The sequence below is a fragment of the Aegilops tauschii genome, chromosome 5 (genome assembly GCF_002575655.3).
Source record: "Aegilops tauschii subsp. strangulata cultivar AL8/78 chromosome 5, Aet v6.0, whole genome shotgun sequence".
NCBI classification, from domain to species: Eukaryota; Viridiplantae; Streptophyta; class Magnoliopsida; order Poales; family Poaceae; genus Aegilops; species Aegilops tauschii.
In genome coordinates, this window is record NC_053039.3 from 265292161 (window position 1) to 265314312 (window position 22152).

The following is a 22152-nucleotide window of genomic DNA, read 5'->3' on the forward strand; positions in this document are numbered from 1 at the left end:
CCAAAGGCGAGTGCTGGAAAACGTCAGCGGCGCTGAACTCGAAGATCGATAGCCGATCTAGCTCGGTGTCCGCGGGCGTACACAGTCCGGAACTTATAGCCGGAGACAAGCCCGAAGTTCCGTTCGAGCGTATATTGCAGGGCATTGAGTCCATGTGCGGCTCCAACGCCGCGGACTCTGTGGCCTCAGATAGCCCGATCTGCTTTGGCTCTAAGGCCGTTGCAGCCGCAGGAACCATCTCCTGGGTGTGATCCGATGACAGATTTAAGTCACGTTCATCGGGGTGAGGGGGAGCGATTGCCGCGGGCTCAAATCCCTTGAAGATCAAGTCTCCACGGATATCCGCGACGTAGTTCCAGCTTCCGAATTTGACCTGATGGCCAGGGGCGTAGCTGTCGATCTTCTCCAGATGGCCAAGCGAGTTGGCCCGCAGTACGAAGCCGCCGAATACGAAGATCTGTCCGGGGAGGAAGGTTTCTCCCTGGACAACGTCATTACTGACGATCAAAGGGGCCATCGAGCCCTTTGCCGACGGCACAATGGAACTCTCAATGAAAGCACCAATGTCGGTGTCAAAACCGGCGGATCTCGGGTAGGGGGTCCCGAACTGTGCGTCTAGGATCGATGGTAACAAGAGACGGGGGACACGATGTTTACCCAGGTTCGGGCCCTCTCTATGGAGGTAATACCTTACTTCCTGATGGATTGATCTTGATGAATATGAGTATTACAAGAGTTGATCTACCACGAGATCGTAATGGCTAAACCCTAGAAGTCTAACCTGTATGACTATGGTAATGTGTGTCCTTTCCAGACTAACCCCTCCGGTTTATATAGACACCGGGGGGATCTAGGGTTTACATGGAGTCGGTTACATAAGAAAGAATCTTCATTGTTGGTCGCCAAGCTTGCCTTCCACGCCAAGGAGAGTCCAATCCGGACACAAGTACGGTCTTTGGTCTTCATGTCTTCACAACCCATCAGTCCGGACCATGGATAACAGGCCGGACGCCCGAGGACCCCTTAGTCCAGGACTCCCTCAAGGGGTGGATGAACAGGACCCCGTGGAGGGCTGGATGAACAGGACGACCCCGTGGAGGGCTGGTTGAACAGAAGCCGGTGGAGGGCTGGATGAAAAGTAGCCCATGGAGGGGTTGTTGAATAGGACCCGGTGGAGAGGGCTAGTTGAACAGTAGCCGGTGGAGGAGCGCTGGAGGCTGGATGAACAGGAGCCCATGGATGAACCGTCGCAGGTGGAGGCCGGAGGAGGTCGACGGTGGATGAACAGGAGCCCGTGGAGGCAGTCGACGGTCGATGAACAGTAGCCCGTGGAGGCAGTCGACGGTGGAGATGAACAGTATCCCATGGAGTCCCGTTTTGTGGTACGCCACACCCCTCCCGATGAACAGGACCCCCATTTCGACCGTAGCGCTCCAACACAAGTCCGTTTCCTCCGTTTTGCGGTACGCCACACCCCTCCCAATAACAGGACTCCGTTTTGACCATAGGAGGTCCGTTTCCTCTGTTTTGCGGTACACCAGACCCTTCCCGATGAACAGGATCCCGTTTCGATCGTGGCCGGTCGAACACAAGGCCATTTACTCTGTTCTGCGGTACGCCAGGCCTCGTTCCCATCGGCTGTTCCGTCCAAGCCGGTTGGCTCCCGATGAACAACACGCGTTACGTTGCCTCGCGATGAACACGATGCATTCCGTTGCCTCCCCATGAACACGGCGCCGACGCAGTTTCTCTGTTCCGACCTAGCCATGTACACGAGCACTGGTAGTACGTATGCGCGAGTAGGCGTTCGAGACCCCGCCCGTATGTATGTACGTGGCCGTATTTTCTTTCTTGCACACTGGTCGTTGTACGTACGTGTACATGCTATGTGCGCGCCTCTACTACGACCAGTATGTACGTACACGTTCGCGACTAGAATGACAATGCTACGTATGCTTCGACCAGGTGGGTCCCGACTGTGAGACACTTCCTTGCGTGCGAAGATGTAGCTGGTGGGCCAGCAGTCAGGGGGGCGAATCATTTTTTTGCCTGTAATATGGACGCACTTGCGTGCGAAGATGTAGCTGGTGGGTCCCAACAGTCAGGGGAAATGTTTTTTTTCGCGAAATATGGTGGCCCGTCCGGTGGGTCCCTGCTGTCAGGTGGAGGAATAATTATTTTGCGCGTAGTAAGGAGGCACTTCCTTGCTGCGGCCGTGGACCTAGCTGTCAGCCTCTCCACGTACAGTACTCTTCCGATGGAAGTCGTTTGTTGACCACATTAACCACGCCGCGCAAAGAGCACCAAGGCGGTGGACGACGGCGAGGCCTAGGAAGGGGACGACGCGGAGCCGGGGAAGATGCGGCAGTGGATGCCCACGCGGAGGGGAGTACGTGGGTTGACTGCTTCGGCTGTGGTGTGAGGCTGCCGTCGCCGGAGAATAACAGGAGGTGTGGGTGAGTATAGAGGGATGGCATGGCCAGCGGTGGCAGCACAACCGGACATGGGAGGAAGGAGTTGGCGGCACGGCCGACACTTGCTTGGGCGGCTGGAGCAAGAAGACCAGAGGTTGAAGAAGCACTACGGCTGTTGGATGGACATCGTACGGTCACTGGAGCTAGAATCGTTATATTGACTAAGTTGACAAAGCCCTCCGTCCCCGTCATCTTAGTAGGCCCACAAGTCAGCCTCCCACTATGGTGGGTCGCAGCTAGCAGGGGGAGTATTCATTTTTGTGTGCGTAATAACGAGGCACTTCCTTGCGTGCGAAGATATAGCTGGTGGGTCCAACCAGTCAGCGGGGGAACATTTTTTTGCAAAATAAAGAGGCCCTTCCGATGGGTCCCAGTTGTCAGGTGGAGGAATCATTATTTTGCACGTAATAAGGAGGCATTTCCTTGCGTGCGGCCGTGGACCCAGCTGTCAGCCTCTCCACATGCAGTCCACTTCCGATGCATGTCGTTCGTTGACCACGCCGCGCCGAGAGCACCAGGGCAGTGGACGACAGTGAGGCCTAGGAAGGGAACGACATGGAGCCAGGGAAAACTTGGTAGTTATTTCCCACGCGTAGGGGAGTGCGAGGGTTTACTGGTTCGTCTGTCATCGCCGGAGAATAACAGCAGGTGTGGGTGAGTAGAGGGATGGCTAGGCCAGCGATGGGAGAACAATGGGGCGGTGAGGCCTGCGCGGCAGCATAGCCGGCCGCGGGAGGAGGGAGCAGGCAGTCCCGCCGGTGCTTGTTTGAGCGGCTGGAGCAGGAAGAGCAGAGATTGAAGAAGCACGACGGCCTCATCCAACAGTACTGCTCTCGTGTGTTGACTAAGTTGACACGACGTTGTGTGTGCGTCAACCTTATTTTTTAAGAAAGCATACGCGTCAACCTGTAGTAGGCGCACAAGTCAGCCTCAAATATGTGGAAAACAACATACATCCCATCTGCCATTATTTCTAATAATTTACAGCCCATTTGCCAATTCTTAAGAATTTTTTGGAGCCCATCATCTTTTTGTTAGCATTACACCCCATATTGTGGCCACGGTTAAAAATTATATGAAATTTTGCATATTTCGGTGCGGTCACCTATTTTTAATCCCGAAATATCGAGTCACATTCAAACTATTTTGAAAAATAATTTATATAAATATAAAATCCAAATAATTGTCCACGCATAAAAATCAATGGAATTTAAATCTTGTAATGAAAAAAATGAAACTAATTCCCGGTTTGATGTGTTTAAAAAATGTACATCCCATTTCTGGGCAAACCAAATGAAACTCTCCTCGTCTTGAAAGATTTGCAACACAGCAGGGCTGATAAAGCAAGTAGGCCTCGTTTGGGTATTTCTTAAAAAAATAGAACTGGGCTAGCCATTTTCAGCAAGAGAAAAACACAACTGGGCTCATGATGTGGTAAACATAAATAAAACCCTGCCTAGACGGGCCATAGCTCCCGCACAGCCCCGTTGTTACCCTGATCTGTCGCTAAAACTAGTATAAATAACAACTGCCTGTTCCTAGAAAAAGTAAATAACAACTGCGCGACCTGCTGGGTCCCTGGTGTCAGCCACTCGTTGTGTAATTCTCTCGTTTATTGACTAGGTTGACAATGGCGTGAGCCTCAGATGTCCAACCATTAGGAGGAACCATTTTTTTGGGCTTATAATAACGAGGCACTTGCTTGCGTACTTCCATGACACTGGTGGGTCCCCACTATCATCCTCTCCATGTACAGTCATATCCTTGTTCATCTCGGTTGTTGATTATGTTGACAACGCAAGAGGGCGGTGAAAGATCGTGGATGTCGCCTAGAGGGGGGGGTGAATAGGCGCTTTAAAATAATTATGGTTTAGGCTTGAACAAATGCGGAATAAACCTAGCGGTTAATTTGACAAGCACAAAACCTACAACAACTAGGCTCACCTATGTGCACCAACAACTTATGCTAAACAAGATAAACAACTAAGTGATAGCAAGATATATGACAAGAAACAATATGGCTATCACAAAGTAAAGTGCATAAGTAAAGGGTTCGGGTAAGAGATAATCGAGACACGCGGAGACGACGATGTATCCCGAAGTTCACACCCTTGCGGATGCTAATCTCCGTTTGGAGCGGTGTGGAGGCACAATGCTCCCCAAGAAGCCACTAGGGCCACCGTAATCTCCTCACGCCCTCGCACAATGCAAGATGCTGTGATTCCACTAAGGGACCCTTGAGGGCGGTCACCGAACCCGTACACTTTGGCAACCCTTGGGGGCGGTCACCGGAACCTGTCAAATTGCTCGGGGCGATCTCCACAACCTAATTGGAGACCCCGACGCTTGCCCGGAGCTTTACACCACAATGATTGAGCTCCGAACACCACCAACCGTCTAGGGCGCCCAAGCACCCAAGAGGAACAAGCTCAAGGGCACCAAGCACCCAAGAGTAATAAGCTTCTCAACTTGTAACTTCCACGTATCACCGTGGAGAACTCAAACCGATGCACCAAATGCAATGGCAAGGGCACACGGAGTGCCCAAGTCCTTCTCTCTCAAATCCCACCGAAGCAACTAATGCTAGGGAGGAAAAAGAGAGGAAGAACAAGAAGGAGAACACCAAGAACTCCAAGATCTAGATCCAATGGGTTCCCCTCACATAGAGGAGAAAGTGATTGGTGGAAATGTGGATCTGGATCTCCTCTCTCTTTTCCCTCAAAAACTAGCAAGAATCCATGGAGGGATTGAGAGTTAGCAAGCTCGAAGAAGGTCAACAATGGGGGAAGAACACGAGCTCAAAGGATAAGGTTCATTGGGGAAGAAGACCTCCTTATATAGTGGGGGGAACAATCCAACCGTTACCCCCACTTCAGCCCCGCAGAGAGTGGTACTACCGCTTGGAAACCAAAACTGCCATAACTTCTGCATATGAGCTCCGAATTGAGCAAACTCAAGCTTGTTGGATAGAGGGAGACGAGTAGCATCAAAACAGAGGAGTGAAACCTCCAACCGAGAAGAACCGGCATAACCTCCAACATCAAAAACATCATAGAAGATGCGATTGAACTCCGTTTTCGATGAACTCGAGCTTGTCATCAAGATGACCATAAGCTCCAAAACTCACAAAGAGAAGAACCAAACAAGAACCAATAAAGATGATGCAAGGATGCAATGGTTTGAGCTCTCTATGAACGATACGATCAAGCTACTCATCGAGAGCCCCCCTTGATAGTACAGCAATCGATCCTATAACCCGGTCTCCCAACTACCATCATGATACCGGTAAAATAGAAAACCTATCAAGAGCAAACCTTTGCCTTGCACATGGTCCACTTGAGCTAGACGATGACGATCTTGACTCCCTCAAGTTGGACCACCTTTCTTGGTTGCGTTGGCTCGATGAAGACTAGTTGATTGCTCCCCCATGCTCCACTATGGGTGAGCCAATCTTCCGCACATCTTCACAAGTCCATTGTCACCACAATGGACGGCAAGCTTCAAGCATTTGATCTCTTCATGATGCTTCACTTGAACTTGCACACCGCAACATCTTCACAAGTCCATTGTCACCACAATGGACGGCAAGCTTCAAGCATTTGATCTCTTCATGATGCTTCACTTGAACTTGCACACCGCAACCTAACCCCACAAAGAACTCTCACAAAGATCATGGGTTAGTACACAAAGCGTAATTGACAATGCTTACCACACCATGGGATCGCTTGATCCCTCTCGGTACATCTTCTATGCTTTGTGAGTTGATCAAGTTGATTCACTCTTGACTTAGTCTTGATCAACCATGAATCTTTTCAACTCTCTTCATTTGGATGATGTCTTGAAGATATACATGAATGATCACACAATCTTCTTCTCCAAGACATGCTTGCAATAAGCTCAACTCTCACATGACCAATCTTTGGATAATTTTTTAATAACACCTTGGTCACCACATAAACTCCTTGAAACCAACACATGAACTTCAAGAAATGCCAATGGACAAATCCTTCAAATATAACTCAAGGCAACCAGTAGTCCATAGAGATTGTCATCAATTACCAAAACCAAACATGGGGGCACCGCATGTTCTTTCAGGCGGCGCACCGCGCACGGCGAGCGAACCAAGGCCGAGGACAACGGCGAGGCCTCGGACGGAACGAACAGGAGCCGCGCAATATGCGCCGGTCCAGTCGCAGGCAGAGGGGAGTACGAAGGTTGAATGGTATAGGTGCGGATGCATGTTGGGGCTGACGTCCCCGGAGAATAACAGGATGTGTGGGGGAATAGAGGGAGGGACTGGCCAACGTTGGAGGGTATGTTGGGGATCGTAGCAGAATTTTAAAATTTTCCTACGCTCACCAAGATCCATCTATGGAGTATACTAGCAACGAGGGGAAAGGAGTGCATCTACATACCCTTGTAGATCGCGAGCGGAAGCGTTCCAATGAACGGGGTTGATGGAGTCGTACTCGCCGTGATCCAAATCACCGATGACCGAGTGCCGAACGGACGGCACCTCCGCGTTCAACACACGTACGGAGCAGCGACGTCTCCTCCTTCTTGATCCAGCAAGGGGGAAGGAGAGGTTGATGAAGATCCAGCAGCACGACGGCGTGGTGGTGGAAGTAGCGGGGTCTCGGCAGGGCTTCGCCAAGCTTCTGCGAGAGGGAGAGGTGTTGCAGGGGAGGAGGGAGGCGCCCAAGGCTGTTGTGTTGCTGCCCTCCCTCCCCCCTTTATATAGGCCCCCTGGGAGGGGGGGGGGAGCGCCGGCCAAGAGCCCATCTACATGGGGGGCGGCGGCCAGGGGGGAACTTGCCCCCCAAGGCAAGTGGGGCGCCCCCCACCCTAGGGTTTCCAACCCTAGGCGCAGGGGGGAGGCCCATGGGGGGCGCCCCAGCCCACTAAGGGCTGGTTCCCTTCCCACTTCAGCCCATGGGGCCCTCCGGGATAGGTGGCCCCACCCGGTGGACCCCCGGGACCCTTCCGGTGGTCCCGGTACAATACCGGTGACCCCCGAAACTTTCCCGGTGGCCGAAACTTGACTTCCTATATATAATTCTTCACCTCCGGACCATTCCGGAACTCCTCATGACGTCCGGGATCTCATCTGGGACTCCGAACAACTTTCGGGTTTCCGCATACTCATATCTCTACAACCCTAGCGTCACCGAACCTTAAGTGTGTAGACCCTACGGGTTCGGGAGACATGCAGACATGACCGAGACGCCTCTCCGGTCAATAACCAACAGCGGGATCTAGATACCCATGTTGGCTCCCACATGTTCCCCGATGATCTCATCGGATGAACCATGATGTCGAGGATTCAATCAATCCCGTATACAATTCCCTTTGTCAATCGGTATGTTACTTGCCCGAGATTCGATCGTCGGTATCCCAATACCTTGTTCAATCTCGTTACCGGCAAGTCTCTTTACTCGTAATGCAATGCATGATCCCGTGACTAACGCCTTAGTCACATTGAGCTCATTATGATGATGCATTACCGAGTGCGCCCAGAGATACCTCTCCGTCATACGGAGTGACAAATCCCAGTATCGATCCGTGCCAACCCAACAGACACTTTCGGAGATACCCGTAGTGTACCTTTATAGTCACCCAGTTACGTTGTGACGTTTGGCACACCCAAAGTACTCTTACAGTATCCGGGAGTTGCACGATCTCATGGTCTAAGGAGAAGATACTTGACATTGGAAAATCTCTAGCAAACGAACTACACAATCTTTGAGCTATGCTTAGGATTGGGTCTTGTCCATCACATCATTCTCCTAATGATGTGATCCCGTTATCAATGACATCCAATGTCCATAGTCAGGAAACCATGACTATCTGTTGATCAACGAGCTAGTCAACTAGAGGCTTACTAGGGACACGTTGTAGTCTATGTATTCACACATGCATTACGATTTCCGGATAACACAATTATAGCATGAACAATAGACAATTATCATGAACAAAGAAATATAATAATAACCATTTATTCTTGCCTCTAGGGCATATTTCCAACAATCTCCCACTTGCACTAGAGTCAATAATCTAGTTACATTGTGATGAATCGAACACCCATTGCGTCCTGGTGTTGGTCATGTTTTGCTCTAGGGAGAGGTTTAGTCAACGGATCTGCTACATTCAGATCCGTATGTACTTTACAAATATATATGTCTCCATTCTGAACACTTTCACGAATGGAGTTGAAGCGACGCTTGATATGCCTGGTCTTCCTGTGAAATCTGGGCTCCTTCGCAAGGGCAATAGCTCCAGTGTTGTCACAGAAGAGAGTCATCGGGCCCGACGCATTTGGAATCACCCCTAGGTCGGTAATGAACTCCTTCATCCAGACTGCTTCCTGTGCTGCCTCCGAGGCTGCCATGTACTCCGCTTCACATGCAGATCCCGCCACGACGCTTTGCTTGCAACTGCACCAGCTTACTGCTCCTCCATTCAAAATATACACGTATCCGGTTTGTGACTTCGAGTCATCCAGATCTGCATCGAAGCTAGCGTCGACGTAACGCTTTACGACGAGCTCTTCGTCACCTCCATAAACGAGAAACATATCCTTAGTCCTCTTCAGGTACTTCAGGATATTCTTGACCGCTGTCCAGTGTTCCATGTCGGGATTACTTTGGTACCTTCCTACCAAACTTACGGCAAGGTTTACATCAGGTCTGGTACACATCATGGCATACATAATAGACCCTATGGCCGAGGCATAGGGGATGACACTCATCTTTTCTCTATCTTCTGCCGTGGTCGGGCATTGAGCCGTGCTCAATTGCACACCTTGCAATACAGGCAAGAACCCCTTCTTGGACTGATCCATATTGAACTTCTTCAATATCTTGTCAAGGTACGTACTCTGTGAAAGACCAATGAGGCGTCTTGATCTATCTCTATAGATCTTGATGCCTAATATGTAAGCAGCTTCTCCAAGGTCCTTCATTGAAAAACACTTATTCAAATAGGCCTTTATACTTTCGAAGAATTCTATATCATTTCCCATCAATAGTATGTCATCCACATATAATATGAGAAATGCTACAGAGCTCCCACTCACTTTCTTGTAAACACAGGCTTCTCCATAAGTCCGTGTAAACCCAAACGCTTTGATCATCTCATCAAAGCAAATGTTCCAACTCCGAGATGCTTGCACCAGCCCATAGATTGAGCGCTGGAGCTTGCACACTTTGTTAGCATTCTTAGGATCAACAAAACCTTCCGGCTGCATCATATACAATTCTTCCTTAAGGAAGCCATAAAGGAATGCCGTTTTGACGTCCATCTGCCATATCTCATAATCATAGTATGCGGCAATTGCTAACATGATTCGGACGGACTTCAGCTTCGCTACGGGTGAGAAAGTCTCATCGTAGTCAACCCCTTGAACTTGTCGATAACCCTTAGTGACAAGTCGAGCCTTATAGATGGTCACATTACCATCCGCGTCTGTCTTCTTCTTAAAGATCCATTTGTTTTCTATGGCTCGCCGATCATCGGGCAAGTCAGTCAAAGTCCATACTTCGTTTTCATACATGGATCCTATCTCGGATTTCATGGCTTCTAGCCATTTGTCGGAATCCGGGCCCGCCACCGCTTCTTCATAGTTCGAAGGTTCACTGTTATCTAACAACATGATTTCCAGGACAGGGTTGCCGTACCACTCTAGTGCGGAACGTGTCCTTGTGGACCTACGAAGTTCAGTAGTAACTTGATCCGAAGCTTCATGATCATCATCATTAACTTCCTCCCCAGTCGGTGTAGGCACCACAGGAACATCTTCCCGCGCTGCGCTACTTTCCGGTACGGAAGGGGTGACTATCACCTCATCAAGTTCCACTTTCCTCCCACTTAATTCTTTCGAGAGAAACTCTTTCTCCAGAAAGGACCCGTTCTTGGCAACGAAGATCTTGCCTTCGGATCTTAGGTAGAAGGTATACCCAATAGTTTCCTTAGGGTATCCTGTGAAGACGCATTTCTCCGACTTGGGTTCGAGCTTTTCAGGTTGAAGTTTCTTGACATAAGCATCGCATCCCCAAACTTTTAGAAACGACAGCCTAGGTTTCTTCCCAAACCATAATTCATACGGTGTCGTCTCAACGGATTTCGATGGAGCCCTATTTAAAGTGAATGCGGCAGTATCTAAAGCATAGCCCCAAAATGAGAGCGGTAAATCGGTAAGAGACATCATAGATCGCACCATATCCAATAGAGTGCGATTACGACGTTCGGACACACCGTTTCGCTGAGGTGTTCCAGGCGGCGTGAGTTGTCAAACGATTCCACATTTCCTTAAGTGCGCACCAAATTCGTGATTTAAATATTCTCCACCACGATCTGATCATAAGACTTCTATTTTTCTGTCACGTTGATTCTCAACCTCACTCTGAAATTCCTTGAACCTTTCAAAGGTTTCAGACTTGTGTTTCATTAGGTAGACATACCCATATCTACTTAAGTCATCAGTGAGAGTGAGAACATAACGATATCCTCCGCGAGCCTCAACACTCATTGGACCGCATACATCGGTATGTATGATTTCCAATAAGTTGGTTGCTCGCTCCATTGTTCCGGAGAACGGAGTCTTGGTCATCTTACCCATGAGGCATGGTTCGCACGTGTCAAATGATTCGTAATCAAGAGACTCCAAAAGTCCATCTGCATGGAGCTTCTTCATGCGTTTGACACCAATGTGACCAAGGCGGCAGTGCCACAAGTATGTGGGACTATCGTTATCAACTTTACATCTTTTGGTATTCACACTATGAATATGTGTAACATCATGTTCGAGATTCATCAAGAATAAACCATTGACCAGCGGGGCATGACCATAAAACATATCTCTCATATAAATAGAACAACCATTATTCTTGGATTTAAATGAGTAGCCATCTCGAATTAAACGAGATCCAGATACAATGTTCATGCTCAAAGCTGGCACTAAATAACAATTATTGAGGTTTAAAACTAATCCCGTAGGTAGATGCAGAGGTAGCGTGCCGACGGCGATCACATCGACCTTGGAACCATTCCCGACGCGCATCGTCACCTCGTCCTTTGCCAGTTTCCGTTTATTCCGCAGTTCCTGTTTTGAGTTACAAATATGAGCAACCGCACCGGTATCAAATACCCAGGAGCTACTACGACTACTGGTAAGGTACGCATCAATTACATGTATATCACATATACCTTTGGTGTTGCCGGCCTTCTTGTCCGCTAAGTATTTGGGGCAGTTCCGCTTCCAGTGACCACTTCCCTTGCAATAAAAGCACTCAGTCTCAGGCTTGGGTCCATTCTTTGACTTCTTCCCGGCAACTGGCTTACCGGGCGCGGCAACTCCCTTGCCGTCCTTCTTGAAGTTCTTCTTACCCTTGCCCTTCTTGAACTTAGTGGTTTTATTCACCATCAACACTTGATGTTCTTTTCTGATCTCCACCTCCGCTGATTTCAGCATCGAATATACCTCAGGAATGGTCTTTTTCATCCCCTGCATATTGAAGTTCATCACAAAGCTCTTGTAGCTTGGTGGAAGCAACTGAAGGATTCTGTCAATGACCGCGTCATCCGGGAGATTAACTCCCAGCTGAGACAAGTGGTTGTGTAACCCAGACATTCTGAGTATGTGCTCACTAACAGAACTATTTTCCTCCATTTTACAGCTGAAGAACTTGTCGGAGACTTCATATCTCTCGACTCGGGCATGAGCTTGGAAAACCATTTTCAGCTCTTCGAACATCTCATATGCTCCATGTTTCTCAAAACGCTTTTGGAGACCCGGTTCTAAGCTGTAAAGCATGCCGCACTGAACGAGGGAGTAATCATCAGCACGTGATTGCCAAGCGTTCATAACGTCTTGGTTCTCTGGGATTGGTGCTTCACCTAGCGGTGCTTCTAGGACATAATATTTCTTGGCTGCTATAAGGATGATCCTCAGGTTCCGGACCCAGTCCGTATAGTTGCTACCATCATCTTTCAGCTTGGTTTTCTCTAGGAACGCGTTGAAGTTGAGGACAACGTGGGCCATTTGATCTACAAGACATATTGTAAAGATTTTAGACTAAGTTCATGATAATTAAGTTCATATAATCAAATTATTCAATGAACTCCCACTTAGATAGACATCCCTCTAGTCATCTAAGTGAAACATGATCCGAGTTAACTAGGTCATGTCCGATCATCATGTGAGACGGACTAGTCAAGATCGGTGAACATCTCCATGTTGATCGTATCTTCTATACGACTCATGCTCGACCTTTTGGTCCTCCATGTTCCGAGGCCATGTCTGTACATGGTAGGCTCGTCAAGTCAACCTAAGTGTATTGCGTGTGTTCCGAGGCCATGTCTGTACATGCTACGCTCGTCAACACCCGTTGTATGCGAACGTTAGAATCTATCACACCCGATCATCACGTGGTGCTTCGAAACAACGAACCTTCGCAACGGTGCACAGTTAGGGTGAACAGTTTCTTGAAATTATTATAAGGGATCATCTTACTTACTACCGTCGTTCTAAGCAAATAAGATGCAAAACATGATAAACATCACATGCAATCAAATAGTGACATGATATGGCCAATATCATTTTGCTCCTTTGATCTCCGTCTTCGGGGCACCATGATCATCTTCGTCACCGGCATGACACCATGATCTCCATCATCATGATCTCCATCATTGTGTCTTCATGAAGTTGTCACGCCAATGATTACTTCTACTTCTATGGCTAACGCGTTTAGCAACAAAGTAAAGTAATTTACATGGCGTTATTCAATGACACGCAGGTCATACAAAAAATAAAGACAACTCCTATGGCTCCTGCCAGTTGTCATACTCATCAACATGCAAGTCGTGATTCCTATTACAAGAATATGATCAATCTCATACATCACATATATCATTCATCACATCTTCTGGCCATATCACATCACATAGCACATGCTGCAAAAACAAGTTAGACGTCCTCTAACTGTTGTTGCAAGTTTTTACGTGGCTTGTAGGTTTCTAGCAAGAACGTTTCTTACCTACGTATGACCACAACGTGATATGCCAATTTCTATTTACCCTTCATAAGGACCCTTTTCATCGAATCGGTTCCGACTAAAGTGGGAGAGACAGACACCCGCTAGCCACCTTATGCAACTAGTGCATGTCAGTCGGTGGAACCTGTCTCACGTAAGCGTACGTGTAAGGTCGGTCCGGGCCGCTTCATCCCACAATACCGCCGAAACAAGATAAGACTAGTAGCGGCAAGAAGAATTGGCAACATCTACGCCCACAACTGCTTTGTGTTCTACTCGTGCATAGTAACTATGCATAGGCCTGGCTCTGATACCACTGTTGGGGATCGTAGCAGAATTTTAAAATTTTCCTACGCTCACCAAGATCCAACTATGGAGTATACTAGCAACGAGGGGAAAGGAGTGCATCTACATACCCTTGTAGATCGCGAGCGGAAGCGTTCCAATGAACGGGGTTGATGGAGTCGTACTCGCCGTGATCCAAATCACCGATGACCGAGTGCCGAACGGACGGCACCTCCGCGTTCAACACACGTACGGAGCAGCGACGTCTCCTCCTTCTTGATCCAGCAAGGGGGAAGGAGAGGTTGATGAAGATCCAGCAGCACGACGGCGTGGTGGTGGAAGTAGCGGGGTCTCGGCAGGGCTTCGCCAAGCTTCTGCGAGAGGGAGAGGTGTTGCAGGGGAGGAGGGAGGCACCCAAGGCTATTGTGTTGCTGCCCCCCTCCCCCCTTTATATAGGCCCCCTGGGAGGGGGGGGCGCCGGCCAGGAGCCCATCTACATGGGCGGCGGCGGTGGCCAGGGGGGAATTTGCCCCCCAAGGCAAGTGGGGCGCCCCCCACCCTAGGGTTTCCAACCCTAGGCGCAGGGGGGAGGCCCATGGGGGGCGCCCCAGCCCACTAAGGGCTGGTTCCCTTCCCACTTCAGCCCATGGGGCCCTCCGGGATAGGTGGCCCCACCCGGTGGACCCCCGGGACCCTTCCGGTGGTCCCGGTACAATACCGGTGACCCCCGAAACTTTCCCGGTGGCCGAAACTTGACTTCCTATATATAATTCTTCACCTCCGGACCATTTCGGAACTCCTCGTGATGTCCGGGATCTCATCCGGGACTCCGAACAACTTCGGGTTTCCGCATACTCATATCTCTACAACCCTAGCGTCACCGAACCTTAAGTGTGTAGACCCTACGGGTTCGGGAGACATGCAGACATGACCAAGACGCCTCTCCGGTCAATAACCAACAACGGGATCTGGATACCCATGTTGGCTCCCACATGTTCCACGATGATCTCATCGAATGAACCACGATGTCGAGGATTCAATCAATCCCGTATACAATTCCCTTTGTCAATCGGTATGTTACTTGCCCGAGATTCGATCGTCGGTATCCCAATACCTTGTTCAATCTCGTTACCGGCAAGTCTCTTTACTCATACCGCAATGCATGATCCCGTGACTAACGCCTTAGTCACATTGCACTCATTATGATGATGCATTACCGAGTGGGCCCAGAGATACCTCTCCGTCATACGGAGTGACAAATCCCAGTCTCGATCCGTGCCAACCCAACAGACACTTTCAGAGATACCCGTAGTGTACCTTTATAGTCACCCAGTTACGTTGTGACGTTTGGCACACCCAAAGTACTCTTACGGTATCCGGGAGTTGCACGATCTCATGGTCTAAGGAGAAGATACTTGACATTGGAAAAGCTCTAGCAAACGAACTACACGATCTTTGAGCTATGCTTAGGATTGGGTCTTGTCCATCACATCATTCTCCTAATGATGTGATCCCATTATCAATGACATCCAATGTCCATAGTCAGGAAACCATGACTATCTGTTGATCAACGAGCTAGTCAACTAGAGGCTTACTAGGGACACGTTGTAGTCTATGTATTCACACATGCATTACGATTTCCGGATAACACAATTATAGCATGAACAATAGACAATTATCATGAACAAAGAAATATAATAATAACCATTTATTATTGCCTCTAGGGCATATTTCCAACAGGGTACGGTAGAGCGGCGGAGGCACAGCCATCCATGGGAGGTGGGAGTAGGCGGAGCCGACGGGGTGGTTTGGTTTGGGCGGCTGGAGGAAGAAGACAAGAGATAGAAGATACACGATAGATGTTGGATGTCAATCCAACAGCTGGTAGGCAGAATCGTTTGTTGACTAGCTAGTAAGTTGACACCACCTTGGATAGGCTATTTCCTCGTGGGTCCCAAATATCAAAATCCAAATCTGTCACGGTCATGCAGCCTTTCCTATGAAAATTTACAGCCCATTTGGTGTGCTAGTTCAAAATAAGTTTGTGGGTGCTGGTGGGGGCTAATCACTTGGCTTTTGTAATGCATAGTGAGCTCAAGCAGCCGGCGAGAGTGATGTTATTTCCCTTGGTTGGGATTTGTTACAATATTTCACTCTAAATTAAACGAATGGCAAGCCATTTGCCTTGTTTCATAGAAAATATGACAATCACGACAGAGTTGAGAAGGGCAAGAACATCTAACTCCAGCTTACAAACTGTACAAAAGCACGAGGGTTAATTGTTCATCAGGTTTAGACAAAACCCAGGTTGAAAAGGGCAACAACATCTAACTCCAGCACTGTTTTCGGCAATCACAGTCACATGGATCGGTCAGGTCCATAGAATGAACATCCTGGGTCATAAAATTTACTGGATTATGACAACAATATTGTAAATAGAAGCCTGGCACGTTCAGAAGCTCTTTTGCCCACCTGAAACTCCTTTTTTGGTCTTCGACATACCCATCCATCAAAACCATGTTGCTGATAAACTTAAGCCTGATGGACAATAGTAACCTCGCATTCAGCAGGAAGAATGTGACAAATCTAGTGTTTGCATGCTTTGCTACATATCGTTCTAGCGTTATTGTCTTCAATCGAATGTCATGAGAAGTGAGAAAATCCTGGTGCTTATGAATCCACCGACTGGTCAGAACTTTCTTACCGCGTCCTGTTACCTAAATAGACATGAAGATTGAAAACAGTTAAGGTCTAAGAAAAGAGTGTGGAAAGAGCAACAGCTGAACGGTTAATTCTAGTACACTATATGCGGGCTTCCAATGTGCGTGAAATTATCACCTTTATATACAACTTCTCCAGACATGGAAAGCATTGCAGCAAGCCAATAATCTTGTTCAGATCAAAACTATTCATTTGAATATATAAGATCTTGACAGAATCCAACACCATTGATAGGCTATCCATGGAGAAACTCTTCATTGAGCATAGAACATAATATTAGTACAAAATGTGTACTCCGAGATGATATATAACTTATGCACAGAAATTTAAAATGCAGCTTATGGTTACAAGTGTAGATGATAATATAAAGTACCTGAAGAACTGTGGAGCCAAACACCATCTTGAAATGAGCACAGAGATCATGTATTACACCCAAGGTCTCCAGTTTAGGCGCAGAGAGGATGGTTATTTGCGACGGTGAATAACTAGAATCAAGGATCAACCTTTGAAGTGAAGGGGCATCTTGGATGATGAGCTTCCTTCCCTCAAAAGAAATTCCAATTCTTACAAGGTTAGGCGACTTTATTTGGAGACAACCGATTCTAACTGTGAAAAGAAGCACGAAGCACTCCAGGGCAGGGCAACTGGAGTGGATGATGCTGTGCAATGAGGCCTCCGATATACGAACCCGCACAAGTGAAAGTTTCTTGAGAAATGGGAGTCGAAGGTTAAGTACCGGATTGTCTGGTAGGTAGCACAGCACAAAGGTGGCGGTGTGGAGAGAGGAGGAAAACCGTGAGATGGACATCGGTGCTGAGGGCACAGGTAGATGGCATTCGGTATCTGGTAGGTGATTTCCAGGGGAATAGTAGAACTCAAGCAGCTGTAGTTCTGTGAATTTAGGGGATTTCAGCCAGGCGTCCACCATGCAGTGCATGGTATGCTTGCTCAGGTAGCATAACGGGATGCACAGGCTTTGAACGGAGCCCTGGTGGGAGGAGATGATGGCTTTGGGGATTTCAAAATCATTGAAGAGAGATAGCTAACGACAGTCGAGATTAAGGGGCACGGCCATAGAGGGCGCCACCGAATTGAGAGGACTTGGGTGCCGCAGCAATCCTTGGTGGGGAGAAGCGAGATGATCTCCCCAAGGACGGCGTCCGGGAGATCGCTGATGCGGTCCACCCGAGATTCTACGGGTTCCTGGGATCCAGTGGGGGCGGGGTTGCCGCTTCTCCCCGCGCTGCCGGGTGTGGGATCTACAACAGGCGTTGCCGTTGGCGGGAGCCTCATCTTCTTGGCGCTGGGGTCAGCCGACTCCATTTTCCTCGAGGGCGTCGCGTCACGCTCACGGATTTGAGCAGAGTAACAAATGATGAGCCTAGTTGTAGTGCGAGTGAAGAAGAAGGGGAGTTGGGGTTTTTCTGTAGTAGTGAGGAAGAAGGGGAGCTGGGGTTTTCTGTAGGAGTGAGGTGAGGAATTTGGGGGTACTAGTGGAGCGAGCTGACGTGAGGTGGGTGGGAGTGAGGAGGAAGAAGAGCACCCAGGTTTTTTTGGGGGGAGGTGTGCTGGGTGTGGGTAGCGCCTCTCATTAAGTAAATATATGGGCTTTTGAATTGATTTTATTATTTACTAGGGTCGATGGGCTATTTTGTCTTGGGCCCAGAGAAACAATTACTACTAGTACAGTGGAGACACTCTACAGCTACTAGAAAAACAATTACTACCAGTACAGTGGATACACTATCGCTTCTGGCTCCTCCTAGGTCATCGAAACGTCTCCCTCTACTGAATGACGTTTTACTTTTGTTCACCGACATGCGGGCCATGCCGCGCGCGGGCCCAAATGCCATCCACCAAATTAGAAGGCAGTATGCAGGCGGAGAGTCACCCCGGTCGTAGCGCGGCAGTAACGAGCCGTCGTATCACAAAACCCCACCTCCCCACAGTCTAAGTTTGACGGACGAAGCAACCATCATTTCAATCTTCGTTGAATCCCCTTCTCCGTCACCATTTTCAAGAAAGCCAACACTCGCATCTGCCACTGTTCTTCTCTCCCAACGAAGGGAAGGTAAGCGGATCCGTGATATTGGTATGTTTTTGTTCAGAGAAAAAAAAGAACTTTTGCAAAGCAGTAACCGATCCTCACACTCTTTTTTGTTTCATTGTCATTGCGATTGTGTTTTCCTTTCAGTGGTCTCCTAGTATTCACCAGTTTCATGATGGACCAAGGAGAACCAGGCAAAGATCTACCAAAATTGGAGCAGACGTGGGAGGCTGATCCCCACAAGACAGAGAGCTCCAAGATGATGGAGGCAGCCACCGAGCCGGCCCCAGATATGCTCACGGCCACTACTGAGATGGTCAACGCCCCATTTGAGGTTACATCCCCCATGGCACTTCAGGAGCAGTTTTCCCCCTTCAAGGATGTGTCCCCCCCCCCCCCCCCCCCGCTGAGCTGCCCAAGGTGATTTTCTTCTTTGCCGATCTCGATTGTGGTTTTTCATCTAAGTATGTGGTGATGAATAATGCAAAATTTTATTACCTTTGATGCCATGCTATACATAGTGGTTTAAATAACTTGTGTTTCTTATACTGGAAAGTAATTCAGAATTTGTTTCTGTTTCAATTAGAGCCCTGATGCAGACAAGGATTGTGTGGTTGTACATGTCACTCGCTATGAGGCGGATAACCTGAATATACGCACTAGAAAAACATAGTTCTTAGGCTATTGGATCCTAGAAGCCATTTGCGCTAATAACGATGTCGAGTTGTATTCCAGCCTCACTGTTGTGAGGCGTGTTGTCCAGGGTGTACTGAAGCACAAGAAGTTCAAAGCTACTACTTCGTTTGTGAGGCATACTGTTCTTGTCAAACTTACGCAGGAAGATGATGTGGCATGCTTCCACAAACAAGTTTATGAGTGGCAAGGCCACAAGGTTATCTTCACGAAGGTTCACAGGATTGAGCTGCTGCCGGACATCCTCGATGATGTTCATGGCAAGGTCCGTCTTGTGTCCAGCCCAAATTAGATTGAGGCATGAAATAGTTGCCCCTGATAGTGTTTAATACTAGTTTGTGTTGTGTCTACTTATCTGAACCTTGCCTATAATCGAGCCCTCTGGGGCTAGTACTCTTTTTGAATCCGTCTATGGGAACCGCTGCTACTTTTGTGTGCCCGTGAATCATGTGAGAACCATCATAATTGTTGCCGAAACAGATGCGTCCTCACTAGTTTTTCATGAATATGGCATGGTAAGACATAAGTTGTCACGGTTTATCATACGAGCAGTGTGTGTTTGATGAAATAGAGTACTCGTTCGAGAAATGTGCACCACGTATACATAAGTACTTGTAAACACTGTTGGTGCTACCCCACTTGTAAGCAGTTGTGCAAAACACGACACATTGGCTCATCTCGCTTCAACACTAGGCTATCGACCAACTAACAATCAATAATCTGTTGTCTGACATATAAGCAACTATGTATCTTGTTATAGTGGTTCATGCAGTTAACTGAGGCCACAATGTAAATTCCAAACATTCACACGCTAGTCCAGCGTTCATGTGGAACACTCACATTAAACTCGGCTTCATAAAAAACTTGAAAAGCATAAGTTAAGCAATTTTACATCTCAATGATTCATAGAACATAACAAACACATACTAGTTCACACCAAAAGAGAAAGTTGTGAGAAGGTTTACAAATGAGGAAAAAACAAGCAATGCTTCTCTGAGCAAAGGGCCTCCCGGCAGGCTTAAATTTCCTGGAGTTCACTCTCGTTTTTTCTTGTTGCCACCATCCAGGGTTAGGTTCTCTCATTCCAGAATAACCAATTATGATTGTGTTCTCAGCTGGAATACTGAACTACACCATGTAGTTTACTGACAAGGTGAAATTCTTGTGCATTCCATTAAATTTAAGCACCGTGATGTCTACTACACAACCTTCTTCTTGACGTTGTTGGGCCTCCAAGTGCAGAGGTTTGTAGGACAGTAGCAAATTTCACTCAAGTGGATGACCTAAGGTTTATCAATCCGTGGGAGGCGTAGGATGAAGATGGTCTCTCTCAAACAACCCTGCAACCAAATAACAAAGAGTCTCTTGTGTCCCCAACACACCCAATACAATGGTAAATTGTATAGGTGCACTAGTTCGGCGAAGAGATGGTGATACAAGTGCAATATGGATGGTAGATATAGGTTTTTGTAATCTGAAAATATAAAAACAGCAAGGTAACTAATGATAAAAGTGAGCACAAACGGTATTGCAACGTGTTGAAACAAGGCCTAGGGTTCATACTTTCACTGGTGCAAGTTCTCTCAACAATAATAACATAATTGGATCATATAACAATTCCTCAACATGCAACAAAGAGTCACTCCAAAGTCACTAATAGCGGAGAACAAACGAAGAGATTATTGTAGGGTACGAAACCACCTCAAAGTTATCCTTTCTGATCGATCTATTCAAGAGTTTGTAGTAAAATAACACGAAGCTATTCTTTCCGTTCGATCTATCCTAGAGTTCGTACTAGAATAATACCTTAAGGCACAAATCAACGAAAACCCTAATGTCACCTAGATACTCCAATGTCACCTCAAGTATCAGCGGGTGTGATTATACGATATGCATCACACAATCTCAGATTCATCTATTCAAACCAACACAAAGTACTTCAAAGAGTGCCCCAAAGTTTCTACCGGAGAGTTAAGACGAAAACGTGTTCCAACCCCTATGCATAAGTTCACAAGGTCACTGAACTCGCAAGTTGATCAGCAAAACATACATCAAGTGGATCACGTGAATATCCCATTGTCGCCATAGATAAGCACATGCAAGACATACATCAAGTGTTCTCAAATCCTTAAAGACTCAATCCGATAAGATAACTTCAAAGGGAAAACTCAATCCATTACAAGAAAGTAGAGGGGGAGAAACATCATAAGATCGAACTATAATAACAAAGCTTGCGGTACATCAAGATCGTGCCATATCAAGAACACGAGAGAGAGAGAGATCAAACACACAGCTACTGGTACATACCCTTAGCCCCGAGGGTGAACTACTCCCTCCTCGTCATGGAGAGCACCGGGATGATGAAGATGGCCACCAGTGAGGGATCCACCCTCCGGCAAGGTGCTGGAACAGGGTCCCGATTGGTTTTTGGTGGCTATAGAGGCTTGCGGCGGCGGAACTCCTGATCTAGGTTATGTTCTGAAGGTTTCTGTATTTATAGGAATTTTTGGCGTAGGTCTCATGTCAGGGGGGTCTCCGAGTCGTCCACGAGATAGGGGCACACGCCCAGGGGGGTAGGGCGCGCCGCCCACCCCCGTGGACAGCCCGGGACTCTTCTGGCCCAACTCTTTTATTCCGGGGGCTTCTTTCGGTCCATAAAAAATCATCAAAAATTGGCACGTCAATTGGACTCCGTTTGGTATTCCTTTTCTGCGATACTCAAAAACATGGAAAAAACAGAAATTGGCACTAGGCTCCAGGTTAATAGATTAGTCCCAAAAATCATATAAAATACCATATAAATGCATGTAAAACATCCTAGATGGATAATATAATAGCATGGAACAATAAAAATTATAGATACGTTGGAGACATATCAAGCATCCCTAAGCTTAATTCCTGC